Genomic DNA, 24,068 nt, shown 5'->3' with positions numbered 1-24,068 from the left:
TTTGCAGAGTAAAGAATTTAATTATGTGCAACATTTAATAGGTAATGAGTTTTAATGAGATAGATATAAATATGTTTCGACATAGTAAATCACCTTATTACATTATGGCAGGGCACAGATATGTTTTCTCTTTGTAAGAACAAAAACTTCCGTGTTGCTCGAGTGCGCAATCAAGTAGTCGTCGAGTGCGGATCTTCTGTAACTTTCATGAATGGGCATAGAATTGTTAATTGACAACCCGGAGTTGATTTAAAAATTATTCTAGGGAACCACGGCCCGACTTTGGTGCAAACAAGTCGCGCGCGAATTCTCAAATATCGGCGCGGAGTTTAAGATAGGCGGCTGGATATCGGGCGTTTTCGTCGCGTGTACGTTTCAGTAACATTAACCGCAATTTACGGACATTAGCTTGATAATAACTATCAAAGACTTATATGAGCGGCATAATAATCGTCTTGATGCTTAAAGGAAGCGAGAAGGTATTTACTGTCGGGATACGACAAACATTAATCATTGCACAGTCAGCTTGTTGATACGTTGCTTAGCAACTCATAAACGGACAATGATAGAATTACTGAAACGATCTTTTAAGTATCAATGACCACTACACACACATCAGAAACTAATTACTCTAACTGTGAGTGACTTCTGGAATGGATGAGTTTTTTTTTTTTTTTATTTCAGCTATTTGGTATTAATAAATTTCTTTCGAGGTTGAAACTTCATCAATGGTGTCGCGCTCATTCAGTTTAGTAGAACCTATGCTTTTATAGTTTTAAAAGAAAAGAGAGCACATACCTGTTTTTATTTTGAGAAATGCTCGTACTTCAGTCGTCAGTCTTCTCAAACCAGAGGCGCGAGTGACGCTTTCTGACAGCACTACGATATCGTGAACCACCACACACGTGTGCCCCCTTCTCACTACATTCCTGCATTGAAAACCCTAGGAGATATAGCCGCGGAACGAAGATGGAAGAAAGAAGAGGAAAGATCAGCGAAAGAAACGGAGCAAAGGGGGAAAGGGAGGTCACAAACCGAAAGTTACTTTCGTGCTTTAGTTTTGCACACTAAAGTATGATGATATCAGCAGCACTCTGGAGCTCTATGCTGGACTGTCGTCGTGTTTCTTGTCTTGAGCAAGCCAGAAGAATGTATAACTTGCTCCGAGACATTAGCAAAAGATTAAAACAGAAACATGTTTATTCCGTTAGGGAGTTGTTCACGTCAGGAGTGTCCAAGAGTTCAGAAAAGGAGAAAGTACCAAGTGAAGCTGTTCTGACCTCGCACTAAGCAGCGGAAAAAAGACTAAAGAACAGTCAAGATACTTTCATACTGTTTGTGGACCCAAAGAAAACCTTCCACAATCTAACGTGAAGTAAGACAATCAAAATCAAGACAGGGATAAGGACAAAGCGTATAATTCGTAGCACTGTATATATTTTCATTGTAATGCAGTAGTGAATTTTTAAATTAATAGCCGTGGACTAAACTCCTGTTCTGTGAAAATAAATGATTGTAACATAATCCGTTTACAATTATGCACCTGGGACACCTAATTTATAATTTATAATTAATTTACAAAAAAATAATTGTATGATTAGACTGGGATATTACACATTTTAATCGAAGAATTTGTGTATCACATGACCTGTAACCCGAATACGGAACCTTATCTGGTCTGAGCCAACATTCTGGCTGGAGCTGCCACAGGGCACTGCCCTCGTCCACCGTGTTTTACTGGAATCCTTTACGCAAATACAGAATAATAAACAGTACGAAAAGTTTAGAAAATGTGTAATAATAAACAGTAGAAGAAAGTTTAGAAAATGTGCACTAATCTAGTTTGCAAATTTAGTAAGTAAAAAAATTACATGCTGCGGAAGGAAGTGCTAGAACACCCATTCACCTGCTTATCCAAATAATCCTGTGGACGGGTCAACAAACTTTCGTGATGCACATCTTGGCAGTTTGTTAGTCTTTGTGAAACATGCGCCAGGAACGGTGAGCAAAGAAAACAGTGTTTAATACTCTGAGTTCAGTAACAAACATCAACCGTACCCAAACTTTACCGGCCACTGAACTTTTCAAAAGCTTTTTCTCTCTTGCAGATGCGAAACTGTGCCTTGCGCTTCTATCATTACAAATCTGTAACGTGCTAGTTAGATCTTTCGTTCATAACATTCACTTTCTGCTGCGTTAGTCTCTTTAAAATCAAAACTTGCGTTTAAAATTTGTTTTACCTGAATTTGCCCGTACAGTCTCGCAGCGCTATAAAGAGCTAGCCTTGTTCACTTTTCCCCTGAAGCAAAAAAAAAATTCTTTGAATTGCACCTACTGACACCTGTGACCAATCACGAAGTACTATTTTGTTTTTATTAATTAGTATTAGAGCCGTATCTCAATTTCAGGAGAGTCATGTTTTACATTTCATGACTGACTGGTCGTAATTATCTGAACTCTTATTTCCTTTCATATACAATCTGCCGCGGGGCGGGGTCGGTCGTCCATTTGTTGACGCTATCGTTCAGTTCACCTACCTCGATATGATTCTTGCCGATGTCCCTTCACACTAATTGATTTTTATGCACTGATAACTTTGGAATGGCTTCAAATGATAGTGAAAGTAAATCTGTTATTATTCTTAACTTGGTTAAAAAAAAAACAAGCGTAGGTTTTAGGACTTTTAAGTAATGGTCTTTATATCCAGAACTATAACAAATAAAATTCTGAAATTTTGACAGCATCATTCCATTAATAACAAAAGGCTGTGTACCAAATTTGAACAAAATCAGATAATAACTAATATGGATTATTTAGATTCGTAGACGGCATGAATCTTCGTGTCGACTGATTGTTACGCTATGCAGTTCTCACTGCAGGCAGCGTCATCTGTGCTGTGAGCAAAGCGAAAAAACAAATAAATAAATAAATAAACATAGCTGCAGCCACCGTACTAGACGGCTGCGTGTCTCACTACAAAGAATGTCATCTCGTAATAACTTACTGCGTTACAAATCATGACGAGTGAATAATATTCATGAAATGTTTCTCCTGATGTGCCGTCGGTGAACTGGTCTCATCACCATACAAAATAGGTCGTCGCACTCCTGAATGGTGTTTATGACTGTACCCTTTCAATGAAGGGTGGCCAACAGGGCGTCCTGTTCTTCCTGGGGATCTTCGAAGACTGAAGGTTAGATTTTAAAGTCTCGTGAGTTCGAGCAGATTAGTGACATCTGGTGTTCTGTTACGCTCGAAGCCTGATTGAACTTCCTACACTAGCGCGTGATGAATGAATATGTAAACCATCTTGTCTGATTTTGTCACCTTGTGATAATCTTTCACGTTCCTCGTAGCGAGTCGAGAGCTGGCAACCATCCTTGTTGCTTGGTAGTGTCATTAGGTGGATGGATGTGTGACTCCTCGGTCGCGTGCGCATACCACTGATGGACTAAGTTGTTGCATTTGAGAGGGCAGGTACAAAATAAGTTCTATGAAGATCTTTTTTTAATTTTTGTGCTTTGAAGATGGTCGCTGATTAGGTATGAATTCCAGTGAATGTTTCGTAATGTTACGTCACGAGTGTCCGGTCTACAAGAACTATCAGAAAAACCCATAAAATCTAAGAAAAGTGCTTAAATTAGTGACAGCTGAATCAGCAGTCACTTAGTTCTACATCTTGTGCCACTAAAACATTATTCATTGAAAACTTGTCAGTGGTAGCGTTCTATCTTGCGTTTCGCGCTTAAGAAGGGATGAGTTTAGCCGCTGGCTAAAAATTTGATTAATGTTGGTAATGTGCATGCAACTGCCGACATGTGTTTTCTGATGACGATACGTCTTACTCATTTAAAAATTCGTGAACGGTACGGTTTTCTTAATTTGTTTCTCGCTTACTATGAGGATTTGACACCTGTACGCACGTTTCACAAGATCTTTCACATTTGGCACTGATGGTGTGAATAAGAAATAGGCAAGAAACCAGTTATGTGGACTGGCAGACAAATCACATGGGAAAGATTCCCCAGGAACGACGCATATTTAATAGAACGACATTTTAATGTTGTTTGCAGCACGTTGGTGTTCCAACGGACACCGTATTCTCAAACTCGATCTTTTGTGCGTGAAAATACCTTATGTGTGATACAAATTTAATTTTAATATCATGCAGCCGGCCGTTGTGGCCGAGCGGTTCTAGGCGCTTCAGTCTGGAACCGCGGGACCGCTACGGTCGCAGGTTCGAATCCTGCCTCAGGCATGGATGTGTGTGATGTCCTTAGGTTAGTTAGGATTAAGTAGTTCTAAGTTCTAAGGGACTGATGATCTCAGATGTTAAGTCCCATAGTGCTCAGAGCCATTTTTTAATATCATGGATTCATTTCGTGTTGAAAACTTTTATAAACGTTATTATAATGTCATTTTTGCTCAGTTATTATTTTCTTGGAATGTATACATCACACTATCATTGATTACAGATGTCAGGTTCTTTCGCGAATGTGTGGGATGGTACAACTCCTTTTACCTCACCCACTGACTTCCCTTCCCGTACAGGATTCGAGTCGTAAGAGTAGTTACGGAACAACTAATTAGCTTGTGGTTAGACTTCACGTCGTGCTTCTCAGTAACTGGTACCTCAATTAGGCCAGCTCGTCAGACCATAACCAGATCTTGCCTTCCAGTTGAGATAAAGTTGGCTAAGTGCTTGTTCATTCACTTTTTTGTTGTCTAACAACTTTTTTAGCTAGTGACACACTTACCTAAATATTTGAAGCGTTTTTCTCAACTAATGAATTCTTTTAGTGGAAGGTAAAAGGAAATAAGTTTAGAGTTTACCGTCGCATCAATGTAGATGTTATTACAGATGGGGAACTTGGTGAGTTGGACAAGAATGGGGCAGGAAATCACTCGCAGACTACTTCAAGACACCTCTGTGTTATTCGTCTTGAATGCCTTAGGGGAATCTAAAGCAGGATAGTTGGTTGGTGATTAGACCTGTTCAATGTGAAATATAGTATTATTGTTGTTGTCCTGCCCTTTGCTGGCAATGATGTTTTGGGTCATAGGGAAGTTCGTACCAGTTTTTCGCATTTGATGGTTGTAAGATCTCGTTAAATATTTGATAATACATTCTCCTACAACAAATATATTCCACAGATATCTATGTGAAGTGTAGTATTATTGTTGTTGTCCTGCCATTTATCGGCAGGTTAGCTAGGTTCTTCTGGCTGTCAGCATTGACAATGCCACTGATTGCATTTAAACTGCAAATGTATGATCTCCTACTCGAATGACGGTGTTGGGTCATAGAGACGACAGTATCTACATCTACATCTATACTCCGCGAGCCACCTTACGGTGTGTGGCGGAGGGTACTTATTGTACCACTATCTGATCCCCCCTTCCCTGTTCCATTCACGAATTGTGCGTGGGAAGAACGACTGCTTGTAAGTCTCCGTATTTGCTCTAGTTTCTCGGATCTTTTCGTTGTGATCATTACGCGAGATATATGTGGGCGGTAGTAATATGTTGCCCATCTCTTCCCGGAATGTGCTCTCTCGTAATTTCGATAATAAACCTCTCCGTATTGCGTAACGCCTTTCTTGAAGTGTCCGCCACTGGAGCTTGTTCAGCATCTCCGTAACGCTCTCGCGCTGACTAAATGTCCCCATGACGAATCGCGCTGCTTTTCGCTGGATCATGTCTATCTCTTCTATTAATCCAACCTGGTAAGGGTCCCATACTGATGAGCAATACTCAAGAATCGGACGAACAAGCGTTTTGTAAGCTAATTCTTTCGTCGATGAGTCACATTTTCTTAGAATTCTTCCTATGAATCTCAACCTGACGCCTGCTTTTCCCACTATTTGTTTTATGTGATCATTCCACTTCAGATCGCTCCGGATAGTAACTCCTAAGTATTTTACGGTCGTTACCGCTTCCAATGATACCACCTATGGCATAATCGTACTGGAATGGATTTCTGCCCCTATGTATGCGCATTATATTACATTTATCTACGTTTAGGGAAAGCTGCCAGCTGTCGCACCATGCATTAATCCTCTGCAGGTCCTCCTGGAGTACGTACGAGTCTTCTGATGTTGCTACTTTCTTGTAGACAACCGTGTCATCTGCAAATAGCCTCACGGAGCTACCGATGTTGTCAACTAAGTCATTTATGTATATTGTAAACAATAAAGGTCCTATCACGCTTCCCTGCGGTACTCCCGAAATTACCTCTACATCTGCAGATTTTGAACCGTTAAGAATGACATGTTGTGTTCTTTCTTCTAGGAAATCCTGAATCCAATCACAAACCTGGTCCGATATTCCTTAAGCTCGTATTTTTTTCACTAAACGTAAGTGCGGAACCGTATCAAATGCCTTCCTGAAGTCCAGGAATACGGCATCAATCTGCTCGCCAGTGTCTACGGCACTGTGAATTTCTTGGGCAAATAGGGCGAGCTGAGTTTCACATGATCTCTGTTTGCGGAATCCATGTTGGTTATGATGAAGGAGATTTGTATTATCTAAGAACGTCATAATACGAGAACACAAAACATGTTCCATTATTCTACAACAGATTGACGTAAGCGAAATAGGCCTATAATTATTCGCATCTGATTTATGACCCTTCTTGAAAATGGGAACGACCTGCGCTTTCTTCCAGTCGCTAGGTACTTTACGTTCTTCCAGCGATCTACGATAAATTGCTGATAGAAAGGGGGCAAGTTCTTTAGCATAATCACTGTAGAATCTTAAGGGTATCTCGTCTGGTCCGGATGCTTTTCCGCTACTAAGTGATAGCAGTTGTTTTTCAATTCCGATATCGTTTATTTCAATATTTTCCATTTTGGCGTCCGTGCGACGGCTGAAGTCAGGGACCGTGTTACGATTTTCCGCAGTGAAACAGTTTCGGAACACTGAATTCAGTATTTCTGCCTTTCTTCGGTCGTCCTCTGTTTCGGTGCCATCGTGGTCAACGAGTGACTGAATAGGGGATTTAGATCCGCTTACCGATTTTACATATGACCAAAACTTTTTAGGGTTCTTGTTTAGATTGTTTGCCAATGTTTTATGTTCGAATTCGTTGAATGCTTCTCTCATTGCTCTCTTTACGCTCTTTTTTGCTTCGTTCAGCTTTTCCTTATCAGCTATGATTCGACTACTCTTAAACCTATGATGAAGCTTTCTTTGTTTCCGTAGTACCTTTCGTACATGATTGTTATACCACGGTGGATCTTTCCCCTCGCTTTGGACCTTAGTCGGTACGAACTTATCTAAGGCGTACTGGACGATGTTTCTGAATTTTTTCCATTTTTGTTCCACATCCTCTTCCTCAGAAATGAACGTTTGATGGTGGTCACTCAGATATTCTGCGATTTGTGCCCTATCACTCTTGTTAAGCAAATATATTTTCCTTCCTTTCTTGGCATTTCTTATTACACTTGTAGTCATTGATGCAACCACTGACTTATGATCACTGATACCCTCTTCTACATTCACGGAGTCGAAAAGTTCCGGTCTATTTGTTGCTATTCTCTGAATTGAAACGTTCTTATATCTCGTTAAAATTTTTAATGCTATAGTGTGCCACAACAAATACATTCTGCGGATATCAATGTGAAATGTAGTGTTATTGTTGTTGTCGTGCCCTTTATTTTCAGGTTAGCTAGCTTCTGGCTGTCACCATTTACTATGTCATCAATTGCATTTTAACTGCAAATGGAAGATCCCCTATTCGAATGATGGTTTTGGGTGTTAGTGAAGTCAGTATCACCTTGTCGCAGTTGATACGTTGTTAGATTTCATTAAAAATTTTAGTAATATATTCTGCTACAACAAATATATTCTACAGACATCTATGTGAAGTGTAATATTATTGTTGTTGTCCTGCCCTTTATCGGCAGGTTAGCTAGCTTCTTCTGGCTGTCACCATTTACTGTGCCATTGATTGAATTTAAACTGCAAATGCATGATCCCGTGCATGAATGAGGTTTTTGGGTCTTGGGCAAGACTGCACCTCCATCCCTCATTTGAAACGTTCTTATATCTCGTTAAAATTTTTAATGCTATATTCTGCTACAGCAAATACATTCTACAGATATCAATGGGAAATGTAGTATTAGTTTAGTTGTGCTGCACTTTATCGGCAGGTTAGCTAGCTTCTGGCTGTCTCGATTTACTATACCATCGATTGCATTTTAACTGTGTTGGTTGGTGATTAGACCTGTTCAATATTTTGACCGCTGCATCACATAGCTCAGTATGTTCTTCTTCTCTTTCTTCTTCGTTTGCTTCTTTTTTTATATTAGATAAACTTCTGTCTCGGGCAGCGATATACCTAGCGTATCGACAGTGGACGTAAAATTGAGTCCATACTTTTAGATTTTCAGATGGCTTTTGTGACCATTCCTCAAAAGAGACTACTAATTAAATTGCGTACCTATAGAGTAGCGTCTCAGTTGTGACTGGATTCGTGATATACTTTCAGAAAGGCCACAGTTCGTAATAATTGACGGAAAGTCATCGAGTAAAACAGAAACAGTATCTGGCGTTCCCCAAGGAAACGTTACGGGCCCTTTGCTGTTCCTGACCTACCTAAACGATTTAGGAGACAATAGATTGTTTGCAGATGATGCTGTCATTTACTAGCATGTAAAGTCATCAGATAATGATAGCGAACTGCGAAATGATTTAAACAAGATATCTGTATGGTGCAAAAAATGATAATTGACTCTAAATCAAGAAAAGTGTTCAGTTTTCCATATGAGCACTAAAAAGAATCCGTTAAATTTCAGGTACACGATAATCACACAAATCTAAAGACTGTAAAGTCATTTAAATACTTAGGGATTACAATTACGAATAACTTAACCTGGAACGATGGCATAGATAATGTTGCAGGGAAAGTAAACGGAAGACTGCGATTTATTGTCAGAACACTTAGAAAACCTAAGAAGTCTACTACTAAAGAGACTGCTTACACTTGTCCGCCATCTTCTGCAGTATTGCTGTGTACTGTGGGATCCCCATCAGATAGGACTGATGGAGGTCATCGAAAAAGTTCAAAGAAAGGCAGCTCGTTGTGTATTCTCGCGAAATAAGTGAGAGTACCACGGATATGATACACGAACTGGAGTGGGTGGCACTCATCAAAACAAAGGCGTTTTTCTCTGCGGGAGGAGTTTCTCATGAAATCATCACCTTTCTCCTCAGAGGTGCCCACCTACTTAGAGGGAAATGATCATCATGATAAGAGTTCACACGGAAAGATTTAAGTGTTCGTTTTTCCCGCGCGCTGTTTAAGAGTGGAACGATAGAGAAATAGCTTAAGTGTGGTTCGATAACCCTCTGCCAGGCACTTAATTGTAAATAGCAGAGTAGTCGTGTAGATGTAGATGTACTTTGTACCTGCGGCAACTTCGACTTTGCAACCCCTCCCCAACCCCTACCCCTTGCCCACAACGCCCTATGTCTAGTTTAAACCCGAAATACCGAAGTACTTCCCAGCCCGACGCTCTGGACAAAAGGCTTGCAGTTAAGCCATACCTTGTGAGACTTTCCACAAAGACACAGAAGACGGGCATATACGATTTACATGTGCTGTGCTTCGCTCTGAAACGAGTGCTCCATTTAAAGACCACCATCCGGCCGTTGTGGCCGAGCGGTTCTGGAACCGACTGAAGCGCCTAGAACCGCGCGACCGCTACGGTCGCAGGTTCGAATCCTGTCTCGGGCATGGATGTGTGTGATGTCCTTAGGTTAGTTAGGTTTAAGTAGTTCAAAGTTCTAGGGGACTGATGACCTCAGATGTTAAGTCCCATAGTGCTCAGAGCCATTTGGACCATTTTTTAAAGACCACCGAGTTACGCTGATAATTTCCTGAGGAACTGCGGCACTTGTGCGGTACGTTAATGGCCTTCCCGCTACAAACAAACAGACCGGATGTTCAGCTGCAGCCTTCCTGGCGGTTTAGGAATGCAAATAAACGGTTGGAGCCATTCACACTGATCTCCTCAAGAAAGCGTGGCTTGGAAGACAGTGAGAGGAGGTCGCTGAGACTAGAATTGTCGCCAGCACGTAGTCCGAGTTCATGCGCTCCATTCCAGCTGCTGCCTAGCGACTTTTCGAAGAGCACCATGTAACCAAGACAGGCGCTGTTATGTTACCTAACGTCAATCGTTCATTGGGTGTCCTTCCAAACTGAGCCCACCAATGACACGGCGATACAATGCAAAATTCAGCACGCTCAAGGACAAGAGTGGGGAAAGAATAACAAAACTCCTGGCCAGGCTCATTCAAATGATCATTCGGAGCATTCCGGGAGGAGAGAGAGATGTTTCTGGAGGTCATCAAGGGTGTAAAAGAACTTTCAGCATTGCTGCGCGTCAGCAATCGTAAGTATCGATGTACTTGGAACTTATTATCTTGTGTGTATCATAATGGGCTGCCAAGCGCGCTAAGAAGTTAACTGTCGCCGTGGAGAGTTTTAAACTGTTTGTTACTTGTGCTACTGTTGTTCACCAGAGCTGTGATTTCGCAATCGCGATTGCTAAAGCGGGTGGGCTGTAACTTCGCGAACGGCGAGTAAAAGCGCATTGTATACTGTTTTCATACTTTATACGGGACTTAGTAAAAGAAACATGTGTGTATGGAACTTTGTAATCGCGCACATTCTGGAGAAGGCGTGGTTACTCACGCTCAAACCTAGGTAAACACCAGGTAGTCTGTGCAATCGAGGCCGATTTTTCGTAATTATTTCATCAAGAGAGTAATTCAAAGAAGCTTTCCAATGGCTATTCTGAGCTTCATTCAGAAGATTTTGATTTTAATACGAGGCCATAGTAGGATATTCACGACGCCATTATGGATTTATTATATTAGCACATGTTATAAAACGGATCTGAAGATGGCCATTACTGGCCGAAAGCGGTAGTCTAAGGGCCAGTAGTTCTCTGGACATCGACGGAAATAAGTGTTTCGACGATGCTGTGCTAAGATGTTGCCACGGTGACGGCAACCACATCACAGTACTTCTGCGGCGTCTGAGGGTTGTTGCATTGCTTTCTTCTGAATTGTTTTACTCTGTAGTATGAAATGTAAATGATTTTGCTTTATTAATTTTGCTTTAATAAGTCACAGCTCCAAAATACTGACGCGAATTCTTTACAGACGAATGGAAAAACTGGTAGAAGCCGACCTCAGGGAAGATCAGTTTGGATTCCGTAGAAATGTTGGAACACGTGAGGCAATACTGACCTTTCGACTTATCTTAGAAGAAAGATTAAGGAAAGATAAACCTACGTTTCTAGCATTTGTAGACTTAGAGAAAGCTTTTGACAATGTTGACTGGAATACTGTCTTTCAAATTCTAAAGGTGGTAGGGGTAAAATACAGGGAGCGAAAGGCTATTTACAATTTGTACAGAAACCAGATGGCAGTTATAAGAGTCGAGGGGCATGAAAGGGAAGAAATGGTTGGGAAGGGAGTGAGACAGGGTTGTAGCCTCTCACCGATGTTATTCAGTCTATATATTGAGCAAGCAGTAAAGGAAATAAAAGAAAAATTTGGAGTAGGTATTAAAATCATGGAGAAGAAATAAAAACTTTGAGGTTCGCCGATGACATTGTAATTCTGTCAGAGACAGCAAAGGACTTGGAAGAGCAGTTGAACGGAATGGACAGTGTCTTGAAAGGAGGATATAAGATGAACATCACCAAAAGCAAAACGAGGATAATGGAATGTAGTCGAATTAAGTCGGGTGATGCTGAGGGAATTAGATTAGGAAATGAGACACTTAAAGTAGTAAAGGAGTTTTGCTATTTGGGGAGCAAAATAACTGATGATGGTCGAAGTAGAGAGGATATAAAATGTAGACTGGCAATGGCAAGGAAAGCGATTCTGAAGAAGAGAAATTTGTTAACATCCAGTATAGATTTAAGTGTCAGGAAGTCGTTTCTGAAAGTATTTGTATGGAGTGTAGCCATGTATGGAAGTGAAACATGGACAATAAATAGTTTGGACAAGAAGAGAATAGAAGCTTTCGAAATGTGGTGCTACAGAAGAACGCTGAAGATTAGATGGGTAGATCACATAACTATTGAGGAGGTACTGAACATAACTGGGGAGAAGAGTTAATTGTGGCACAACTTGACAAGAAGAGGGGATCGATTGGAAGGACATGTTCTGAGGCATCAAGGGATCACAAATTTAGCATTGGAGGGCAGCGTGGAGGGTAAAAATCGTAGAGGGAGATCAAGAGATGAATACACTAAGCAGATTCAGAAGGATGTAGGTTGCAGTAAGTACTGGGAGACGAAGAAGCTTGCAAAGGATAGAGTAGCATGGAGAGCTGCATCAATCCAGTCTCAGAACTGAAGACCACAACAACAACAACAACTTTGCTACATGAATCTCTTTTAAATGAGTATGCGAAAGTGTCGCTGTATGTTTGTTCCTTGTAATGCTTTTGTGAAATTCGCTGTGTGAAGCCAAAAGCAACATGCAGCGCTTTTGTATGAACTGTGATCGAGAGCGATATGAACAGCGACTTTGAGTGGCTGTGCAGCGTCGTGGTGTGCGCGCGTGTGTTGCGTAATCGTGCTAGACAGAAGCATACAAGACCGTGTTCTTATTTTTCGATTACCGTATAAACTAAGTTTTGACATGGACGTCATGAAACAAAATATGAGAGTAAGTTCCATTGAGGACTATAAACAGCAGTGACAATGCTTACGGGAAGGGCTATGGTAACCGAACTGTTCTGCACGTAACTGAGGTGCATGATCTAATGTACTTGGAACTTATTATCTTGTGTGTAACATAACGCGCTGCCAAGCGCGTTAAGAAATTAACTGTCGCTGTGGAGAGTTTTAAACTGTTTGTTACTTGTGATACTGTTGTTCACCAGAGCTGTGATTTCGCAATCGTGATTTCTAAAGGCGGGTGGGCTGTAACTTCGCGAACGGTGAGTAAAAGCGCATTGTATACTGTTTTCAAACTTTATACGGGACGTAGTAAAAGAAACACGTGTGTATGGAACTTTGTAATCGCGCACATACAAAACTGGATCTACACGACAGCGATTACGTCCGACCAGCCTTCTACTCACGGAATCCAATGGAAGATAATATTTCCGCCAGGAGAACCGTTTAACAAGCAAGAGGAAGTATCAGTTGCGATTGTGTCCACCCTTAATAGTAGTTATTACTCTTTACTTTATCTGATTTATTCATTAGTTTATTTTAGTTGTTACTGCATGTGCTGTAGTTTTTATTTTGGAGGGTTTTTATGAGTGTGAACAACGTTTTTATCTCGCATATTTACGTGTTTTGTTGTGGCATGCACCGCCCCGCGTAAGTTGTGGTGTCGGCCATTAAATTTGAGCGCCGACCAATCACAGTCAGGCGGCTCGTCCGCACATTATATTTGGGAAGTTTGAATATGACAGCTGTCAGTTACGTAAACTGCGTTTACATTCAATAACACGTCATATTATGACATACTCATGACCAGGTGCAAGTTTATTTGGCTCTTATAACTGAACAAAACTATAACCATCTCTTTAATTATTTACGAATTTATTTACTGGATTTTCCTGTTTTATGAACTTTTCGTGTTTGTTGCCAAATTCTGAGTTGGTTACTTTCGTTAAGTTTGGAAGTAAGATAGTTTCTTTTTAGTTTAAATAATAGAAATTCACGGTCAAAATCACGCAAAGTAGATCTCTGAGACCGCTTACTTCACATATGGCTCAGGTCGTAACAGGACTAGGTAGCAGAGCATATTGTGGCGCAGTTTCGATACACTACTGTGTCTTTTTCTTCACAGGGGTCTTGACACTCTAGCTACCCCCTCCACCACCCCCCTCTCTTCAAAGAATCAGCAATACTAACCAAAAATCCAAATGGCTCTAAGCACTATGAGACTTAACGTCTGAGGTCATCAGCCCCATAGACTTAGAACGACTTAAACCTAACTAACCTAAGGACATCACACACATCCATGCCAGAGGCAGGATTCGAACCTGCGATCGTAGCAGCCGCGTGGTTCCGAACTGAAGCGCCTAGAACCGCTCGGCCACCGTGGCCGGCAGCAGTACTAACCACTGATGTAAACAACTTGTTATGACTATATTAATTTCATTTATTATTATTAAAATCCTTGGTATCTGTGACACGTTCAGGGCATAGGTGACTTCAATTATATAATTCTGTGTGTCTGTATGAGGGAGGGGGGAGGGGGGGGGGGAGAGACAGTGAGAAACCGTGATCCATTTCACCCCACCAAATCGTAACCCTGCATCCGCATCTGACAGCGGGCAGCACCGTACCGTTCCGGCACAGTTTTTGAGAATGAAAGTGACCCATAATCAGGATGATTCTGAAGCTGAGTGGGAGATCAATTCAGGAACCAGCGGCTACGTCATAGGTTAGCCATTCCCTCGCAATCAATCATTTCGAGTTTCATGGAAACAATACACTTTATTTCTATGCAAACGGACCTTCCACAGTACTTTCCTTCGTCAAAAACTTCCTTCGACTGTCTATTAGCTCTACCTCACACAAGGATAAGCCTCAAAAATCTAACACACATTGGCTAAAAGGCAATCAAGCCTACTCAGCGGTCCCCTACAAAGTAGTAACTCACGAAATGGAAGCGTAACTGAGGTTTCCTCCTACCTCTCCGTAATTGCAACGAAATACTATCTCTTTGACAAACAAGTTTCTGATTAGAAAAATGAAGAACTACATAAAGCCAAAACCTCCGTCCTAAACTCCATTGGGGTCGTTTCTACCAACTGCATTGACAAAGGACACAAAAAGAAATACAGGTTACACCACAGGAATTCTACATGAATTCTCCGTTGCAGGACAATAAAAAAAAGTAGAACGCTTTCCCTTTCAGTACAATAGCAGCATGGTTACAGATTGATTGGCTTCTATCTCCGTTATACATATAGCCAATGGTCCTGCCCCTCTCCACAAACTGCAACCTGTTAGTAGTGCCTCCTTCCGCGTTTCCCATTATTATTATCGTCGTCGTTCATTCGTGGATTAGGCATCTGCCAGTGCCATCTTCACAAAGTTAATGCGCATTATTTGATTGGCCGACCATTGCCTCCCTTCGGACTGCTGTCAGAATTTTCTTTCGTGGTCTTTCATCTCTCACTGTATTCATATGTTGTTTCCACCTATCTCTGTATTCAGCTATTTCCTTATTTATAGCAAATATGAATGCATGCTAGAGAGTAACGCCTCTGAATTTTTTATTTGAAAACTCTATTAGCTTTTTAAATAAAACAGACGATATTAACAATCTACATTTTTATACTTCATGTCTACATATTTATCTCTCAACTATTCACGCTGGTGGCGGACACATTTCTCCCAGTGAGAGACCGGTTTGTTGATACCGTTCACTGTAGAATGCTCGAATTGTTGACGGCACCACTTCATAACTTTCAAAGTGAGGTCCTCCAATGTGTTCCTTAAGTTCTGAAAACAGATAAAAATCGGATGGGGCCAAGCTAAGGTTAGCACCACTGCTTCCTTCATTTCGAGAAGGAAGAACCCTAAATCGCACATTACTCATATCGATACAATCATCAACGTATACAGCTTTCATTCTTCAATGGGTTTATATTTGGAGGCACTTTTTCTGCGGTTAGAAACTCTATTAAATCACACTCTTTCTTACGCACTTACCTGACTTAGTTATGTTAAACACTACGATTCGAAGCCCGCTAGCGGCAGAGGATTGCAACTTCCGTGAGCGAAGCCGGGAAGTAGACCGAGTAATATGCCTGACATGCACTGCCTCAACCGATATCGAGAACACGATAAAAATTCGGGGGCATTACTTTTCAGCACATCATTGTGCATTCAAATTGTTTCGAATATCTTTAAAGCAGTCAGACAGAGGCAGTATTTCTTGACTTCCAAAAGTACACTCCTGGAAATTGAAATAAGAACACCGTGAATTCATTGTCCCAGGAAGGGGAAACTTTATTGACACATTCCTGGGGTCAGATACATCACATGATCACACTGACAGAACCACAGGCACATAGACACAGGTAACAGAGCATGCACAATGTCGGCACTAGTACAGTGTATATCCACCTTTCGCAGCAATGCAGGCTGCTATTCTCCCATGGAGACGATCGTAGAGATGCTGGATGTAGTCCTGTGGAACGGCTTGCCATGCCATTTCCACCTGGCGCCTCAGTTGGACCAGCGTTCGTGCTGGACGTGCAGACCGCGTGAGACGACGCTTCATCCAGTCCCAAACATGCTCAATGGGGGACAGATCCGGAGATCTTGTTGGCCAGGGTAGTTGACTTACACCTTCTAGAGCACGTTGGGTGGCACGGGATACATGCGGACGTGCATTGTTATGTTGGAACAGCAAGTTCCCTGGCCGGTCTAGGAATGGTAGAACGATGGGTTCGATGACGGTTTGGATGTACCGTGCACTATTCAGTGTCCCCTCGACGATCACCAGTGGTGTACGGCCAGTGTAGGAGATCGCTCCCCACACCATGATGCCGGGTGTTGGCCCTGTGTGCCTCGGTCGTATGCAGTCCTGATTGTGGCGCTCACCTGCACGGCGCCAAACACGCATACGACCATCATTGGCACCAAGGCAGAAGCGACTCTCATCGCTGAAGACGACACGTCTCCATTCGTCCCTCCATTCACGCCTGTCGCGACACCACTGGAGGCGGGCTGCACGATGTTGGGGCGTGAGCGGAAGACGGCCTAACGGTGTGCGGGACCGTAGCCCAGCTTCATGGAGACGGTTGCGAATGGTCCTCGCCGATACCCCAGGAGCAACAGTGTCCCTAATTTGCTGGGAAGTGGCGGTGCGGTCCCCTACGGCACTGCGTAGGATCCTACGGTCTTGGCGTGCATCCGTGCGTCGCTGCGGTCCGATCCCAGGTCGACGGGCACGTGCACCTTCCGCCGACCACTGGCGACAACATCGATGTACTGTGGAGACCTCACGCCCCACGTGTTGAGCAATTCGGCGGTACGTCCACCCGGCCTCCCGCATGCCCACTATACGCCCTCGCTCAAAGTCCGTCAACTGCACATACGGTTCACGTCCACGCTGTCGCGGCATGCTACCAGTGTTAAAGACTGCGATGGAGCTCCGTATGCCACGGCAAACTGGCTGACACTGACGGCGGCGGTGCACAAATGCTGCGCAGCTAGCGCCATTCGACGGCCAACACCGCGGTTCCTGGTGTGTCCGCTGTGCCGGGCGTGTGATCATTGCTTGTACAGCCCTCTCGCAGTGTCCGGAGCAAGTATGGTGGGTCTGACACACCGGTGTCAATGTGTTCTTTTTTCCATTTCCAGGAGTGTATTTGGTTCAGTACCACACATACGCTTATTACCGAAAATACGTTCATATAGGTGATCAAGCGACTGAATTGAGAATTTATTGGTGGGTAGGACACAGGATGTTATCTTGGATGGAGAGTCGTGCCCTAGGAAAGTGTGATGGGACCGCTGTTGTAAATTAATGACCTTGCAGAAAATAATAATAATCTCAGACTTCACCTACATGGTGCAGTTATCTGCAGTGAAGAGCCAAAGAAACTGGTACACTTGCCTAACATCTTGTAGGGCCACCGCGAGCACGCAGAAGTGCCGCAACACGACGTGGCATGGACTCGAGTAATGCCTGAAGTAGTCCTGGAGGCAACTGACACCGTGAATCCTGCACGGCTGACCATGAATCTGTAAGAGTACAAGGGGGTGAATATCTCATCTGAACAGCATATTCCAAGGCATCCCAGATATGCTCAATAATGTTCATGTCTGGGGAGTTTGGTGGCCAGCGGAAGTGTTTAAACTCAAAAGAGTCTTCCTGGAGCCACACTGGAGAAATTCTGGATGTGTGGGGTGTGTATTCAGATCTGCGCAAGTAAAGACATGATCTCTTTTTATTTATTTTGCTGACTGTTTCTTGTAGTTTAAGATGGAGCTGTATCTTCTATTCTTCCATTTTCTGGTGATCACACGGCTGTGACACAGAAAGGCCCCTGTCAGTTTTAAATCTCAAAGTTATTCTTCTTCTATCTGTGTAAGCATAACGTATTATTTCGTTCTGTCATTTGTTATTTATGAGTGCAGCCACTCCACATCACGCCCTTTTACTTTATGGACACATGTATTTTACTTGTTTAGTCCCTTTTAACGATTTGTTTGTTTCAGTTACGAGCCCGAAGTCTGTCTTTTGTTTCTTCGATAACCTATTGAGATATAATTATTTATTTCTTAATCCTCTTACACTCGCTGTGCCTATCATAATTTTATCTTATATAAGATAATGGGCCCTAATATCGTCCCTGCTCTTGGTGTCGTCCCCCTAAGAATTTCCGGTTTCCACAGCTGGTAAGAAATGTTTAACTGGGAGTACATAGTTTTATTGAGAGCGTCTGCTGTGTGCAGCGGGTTTAGCTTCATGTACGACAGAATTTATCTTTTTTACTCTCAGGTGAGTTAGTGCAGCAGTCAAAAGCGTGCTATTCATAGTGTCAGCACCGGTTTGTGTTCAACTATTGGGCGTTATTTCAGTCGCGTTCTGCAGTTTCTAGCGTGTAATCGCTTTTGTCAACGGTTGCTATATCGGCCATTACAATAAATCTGGTGATGTTCGTAATTACGCCTCCTTGCAGTTTCTATTTTCGTCCCTGGGATGAAATTTGGAACTGTTATTAGAAGTTCATTTTATTCACTATTTAGGAGATTATTATTTTTTTCCTACTGAGGAAAACAAGTAGAGAGAAATGGATTCATTACACAAAATGATTCGTTTGTTATCACTAAACATGGTCTTTATCTACTCAGACACACAAGTCCGCATGTGACACATATTTAGAAGGCTGAAAATAAATTGAAAAGTCGCGCCGAGTGGCCGTGCTGTTTGAGGCGTCATGCCACGGACTGCGCGTCCCCTCCCTCCGGAGTCTCGAGTCCTCCCTCGGGGATGGGTGTGTATTTTGTTCTCAGAAAAAAAGCTCAAATAAGTTTAAGTAGTCTGTCAAGTCCAGGGACCGATTACCTCAGCAGTTTGGTCCCTTTGAACATTTTTTTAAATTGAAAACATTTTCCATTCATGGCCTTCAAGTGATTTATAATTGTGAAAGTGACCGGCAATGTTATAATGGAAAGATACATTTAAATTAATTGTATTTTTGAGAATTTTTTCTAGGGGATGAAGTAACGTACACTTATTTTGTATTCGTATTTTTGCAGCGTTAACGTTTATGTCAGATACTGGCTTTAGTATGTTGTCTGCAAGTGAAGAATAAATTCAGGAATATACCGGGTGATCAAAAAGTCAGTATAAATTTGTAAACTGAATAAATCACGGAATAATGTAGATAGAGAGGTACAAATTGACACACATGCTTGGAATGACATAGGGTTTTATTAGAACCAAAAAAATGCAAAAGTTCAAAAAATGTCCGACAGATGGCGCTTCATCTACTGAGCATAGCAATAATTAGCATAACAAAGTAAGACAAAGCAAAGATGATATTTACAGGAAATGCTCAATATGTCCACCATCATTCCTCAACAATAGCTGTAGTCGAGGAATAATGTTGTGAACAGCGCTGTAAAGCATGTCCGGAGTTATGGTGAGGCATTGGCGTCGGATGTTGTGTTTCAGCATCCCTAGAGATGTCGGTCGATCACGACACACTTGCGACTTCAGGTAACCCTAAAGCCAATAATCGCACGGACTGAGGTCTGGGGACCTGGGAGGCCAAGCATGACGAAAGTGGCGGCTGAGCACACGATCATCACCAAACGACGCGCGCAAGAGGTCTTTCACGCGTCTAGCAATACTCTGTTTTTTTTTTGTTTTTTTTTCTAATAAAACCCCATGTCATTCCAAGCATGTGTGTCAATTTTTATCTCTGTATCTACATTATTCCGTGGTTTATTAAGTTTTCAAATTTGTACTGACTTTTTGATCACCTGGTATATAACTACTTTATCCTTTTCCATAACCTTAAAGGGCTTATACAGGTCCTAACCCACCAAGGTGACGACATTTGAGACCCCTACCTTACCAGATCGTTTATCCTTGTCCTGCCTAGTTCATCTTCAAACAGATTTATCCAACTGAACATTGTGAAGGTTCTGAGTACATTAACGCCCAAGGATCGAACGTTACATTGGGTGGCAGTTCATGGCAGGTCGAGGTCATGTTGCCACCGACCACAAACCCGGGATGCGGTTGAATAGCGGCGTTGGGCGTTAATAAAACACTGTTAAAGTATTATTGTTCAATAATACACAGGTGATGGGATGGCGATCCAGGCTGCCCACGGCGGCAAGGTAGAGCAGAGCACGCCCTGCTGGAATGCGCAGACACCAGCGCGCGGCCCGCGTGGACGCTGCTGTGATACAGCGGCGACTCCAGACTAGTGACGTACCATGCCGCGCGTCTCGTCGGCCGCGCTAGCAGCTGCAGCCAGCAGCCGCCCGTGACTGCGTGCGGTGTGTGGAGCCACGCTAAGTGACTCTGCGGCATCTGGGCAGCACAGAGGCCAGCAACATTGGAACACGAGGCAGGCAGCCGAGACCGAATGCCCCCGTGAAGAAGGAAGAGCGGTTGCACGTCGCCAGACGGGAACCAGAGACCTACAGAGTGGAGGGCGGCAGTAGGACCCCCAAGTGGCCCGCTGATCGAAGGCCTCCCCATCAAATTCGACACGGATGGCTGTGTTGCGGCTAACGGCATCTAAGTACTATAGGGTGGGACTTGCTGTTTCATACAAGTTCGTGGACAGATAGAGGTGCAGACGGCGGACCGCCATAGGTCCCTCCTCCAGGCTAGTCACCTGCAGACAAACATTTCTCCACTGAAATACGGACAGTATTTATACGAGGTTGGCTCGTGCTTGTTGCTCTACTGTTCTGGTTCTTCACCACAACTCATAACATCGCTGCATCCTGGAGATAGTGAAATGAGGCCATCCGAGTCGCAGCTGCTCGGCCATTTTGCAGTGTACATAGTCTGGTGCCTCAGACGGCTCAGCTCAGCTATAGGGTGAGATAACCAGCTCGCGGTGCCCGCATAATACCGCCGTAGTAGCGGACTCCCATGTAGAAATTCTGCTTGACTACTATGGCTTGACCTGCTTCCCTCTGCGTAGCTAAAGAAGAAGCCCGAATTTTTTCTGGGCTGCACCAAATACACACACCAAAAAAAGTTTTGCATCGCCCCAGTACCTGAAGGTTGACGTTGACTGTGGATATTTTATCACATACACTGTCCTTTTAACTTTTCAGAGATGCCACTAAACCCACCCAAAGATGTAAATAACCATGCGCCTATCAGACTTAGGGGGTCCGACAGCCAATCAGTTCTAGTCATTCCAGCAGGAAGGAGCTACACAGTTCGTGTTGTCTGTAGCTCGACCATGCCTAGACGGTCAATACCGCGGTTCGATGGTGTCCGCAGTCTTCCTTTGTGCCAGGAAAGGCTCTCAACAAGGGAATCGTCCAGGCGTCTCGGAGTGAAACCCAAGCGATGTTGTTCGGACACGGAGGAGATACAGAGAGACAGGATCTGTCGATGACAAGCCCCGCTCAGGCTGCCCAAGCACTACTACTGCAGTGGATGACCGTCACCTATGGATTATGGCTCGGAGGAACCCTGACAACAACGTCACCTTGTTGAGTAATGCTTTCCGTGCAGCCACAGGACGTCCTGTTACGACTCAAACTGTGCGCAATAAGCTGCATGATGCGGAACATCACTCCCGACGTCCATGGTGAGGTCCATCTTTGCAACCACGACACCACGCAGCGCTGTACAGATTGGCCCAACAACAAGCCGAATGGATCTGTCAGGATTGGCATCACTTTCTGTTCGCCGATGAGTGTCGCATATGCCTTCAACCAGTCAATCGCCGGAGACGTGTTTGCAGGCAACGCCATAGACACACTGTCCTGAGAGTGCAGTAAGGTAAAGGTTCCCTGCTGTTTTGGGGTGGCATTATGTAGGGCCGACGTACGCCGCTGGTGGTCATGGAAGGCGCCGTAACGGCTGTACGATACGTGAATGCCATCCTCCGACCGACAGTGCAAACATATCGGCAGCATATTGCCGAGGAATTCGTCTCCATGGACGACAATTCGCACCCCCCATCGTGCACATATTGTGAATGACTTCCTTCAGGATAACGACATCGCTCGACTAGAGTGGCCAGCATGTTCTCCAGACATGAACACTATCGAACATGCCTGGGATAGATTGAAAAGGGCCGTTTATGGACGACGTAACCACCAACCACTCTGAGGGATCTACCCCGAATCGCCGTTGAGAAGTGGGACAATCTGGACCAACAGTGCCTTGATGAATTTGTGGATAGTATGCCACGACGAATACAGGCATGCATCAATGCAAGAGGACGTTCTACTAGGTATTAGAGGTACCTGTGTGTACAGCAATCTGGACCACCACCTGTGAAGGTCTCGCTGTATCGTGGTACAACATGCAATGTGTGGTTTTCATGAGCAATAATATGGGCGGAAATGATGTTTATGCTGATATCTATTCCAATTTTCTATACGAGTTCTAGAACTCTGAATCGAGGTGATGCAAAACTTTTTTTATGTGTGTATACTATTTCACAGTTCAGCAACATGTAAATGGTTTCCATCCAGTACCGAGTACGACTTCATACCTGGGATAGGTAGCTGGTGGGGTTGCCACACTGATGTGTACCAATGTGTTTGCCTTTCTGTCGGGGCTGCCTTTCTTAGCTGAAAGGTTCTGGGTCCAAGGCGCGAGTGACCTGCCCTTAGCCCTCTCCCACCTGCTACAGTCTGAGTGCACTGTAAAAGGGCCTACGATGTGAGCGTGAAAGTAAGTTTTGTTGGCAGAGCTGTTTACTAATTGTAGAAAATTACTCCATTATTTAACATCCTGACTTATTAAGCATTAGCCAGAACACTTGTTACCTTAGCAGCCTTTAGCCCCCATATACTACTGTTTAAATCTTCAGTGTCTTAAGAAAGATCCCTTAATACAATGGAAACTCTTACAGATGCGTTATGTGTCCCATAGTTCAAACTTGGATTAGCGAATGTAAAACCCAGACGCTGATGAAGCTGACAATTGAGGCCTTTCTCACCTGAATGCACACCAGATGCATCTCGTGTGGAAACCTACAGAATGCCTGCCACTCGCCTCAGTACAGCTTAAATCACCTATGGCGCTCTGTTACGACCTGCCAACATAGAACCGTTTCCAGCACTAAAAGTTCGGATCAGAATAATGTAGGACTCTGAAAGCCCAGTCCGTACAAGCCCAGAAATAATGCATTACAGCTTATGAAATGATAGATGAGTGCCAAGCATTGCCAAGTTCCTTACAGATCCCGTCATCTGGTAGACAGTAAAAAGGAATCAAATCTATTTATAGAGAAAAATCAAACTCTTTCATTCACATGTTTCTGGAGTTATAAGTTCGAGACCTAAATTATAATAAAGATCAAACTCTTTCATTTACCTGTTTTCAGAAGTATAAGGTCTGGATATAAATTATAAAGTAGAATCCTACCACCTCCTTTCCAATCATAGGTATGCTAGACGTGACTTAATTATGTAGTATTTGTTTCCAACTAGCAAGTTGTATGTGCACCAAGACTGGCTGAAATTTCTACAGGAGTCCCAGATGTACCATTCTCATTCCCATACCCAGGAGAACATAAGAATTTTTTTCCTTAGGTTGGTTGGTTGGTTGGTTTGGGGAAGGAGACCAGACAGCGTGGTCATCGGTCTCATCAGATTAGAGAAGGATGGGGAAGGAAGTCGGCCGTGCCCTGTGAGAGGGACCATCCCGGCATTTGCCTGGAGTGATTTAGGGAAATCGCGGAAAACCTAAATCAGGATGGCCGGACGCGGGGTTGAACCGTCGTCCTCCCGAATGCGAGTCCAGTGTCTAACCACTGCGCCACCCTGCTCGGTTTTCCTTAGGTAAGTAATCAAGTTTGAGGCAAGTTACTTCCAATGCTTCTGGGAAAAGAGCGT

This window comes from Schistocerca serialis, chromosome 2, assembly GCF_023864345.2.
Source record: "Schistocerca serialis cubense isolate TAMUIC-IGC-003099 chromosome 2, iqSchSeri2.2, whole genome shotgun sequence".
Lineage (NCBI taxonomy): Eukaryota > Metazoa > Arthropoda > Insecta > Orthoptera > Acrididae > Schistocerca > Schistocerca serialis.
Note: the sequence above shows the minus strand (reverse complement) of the source record.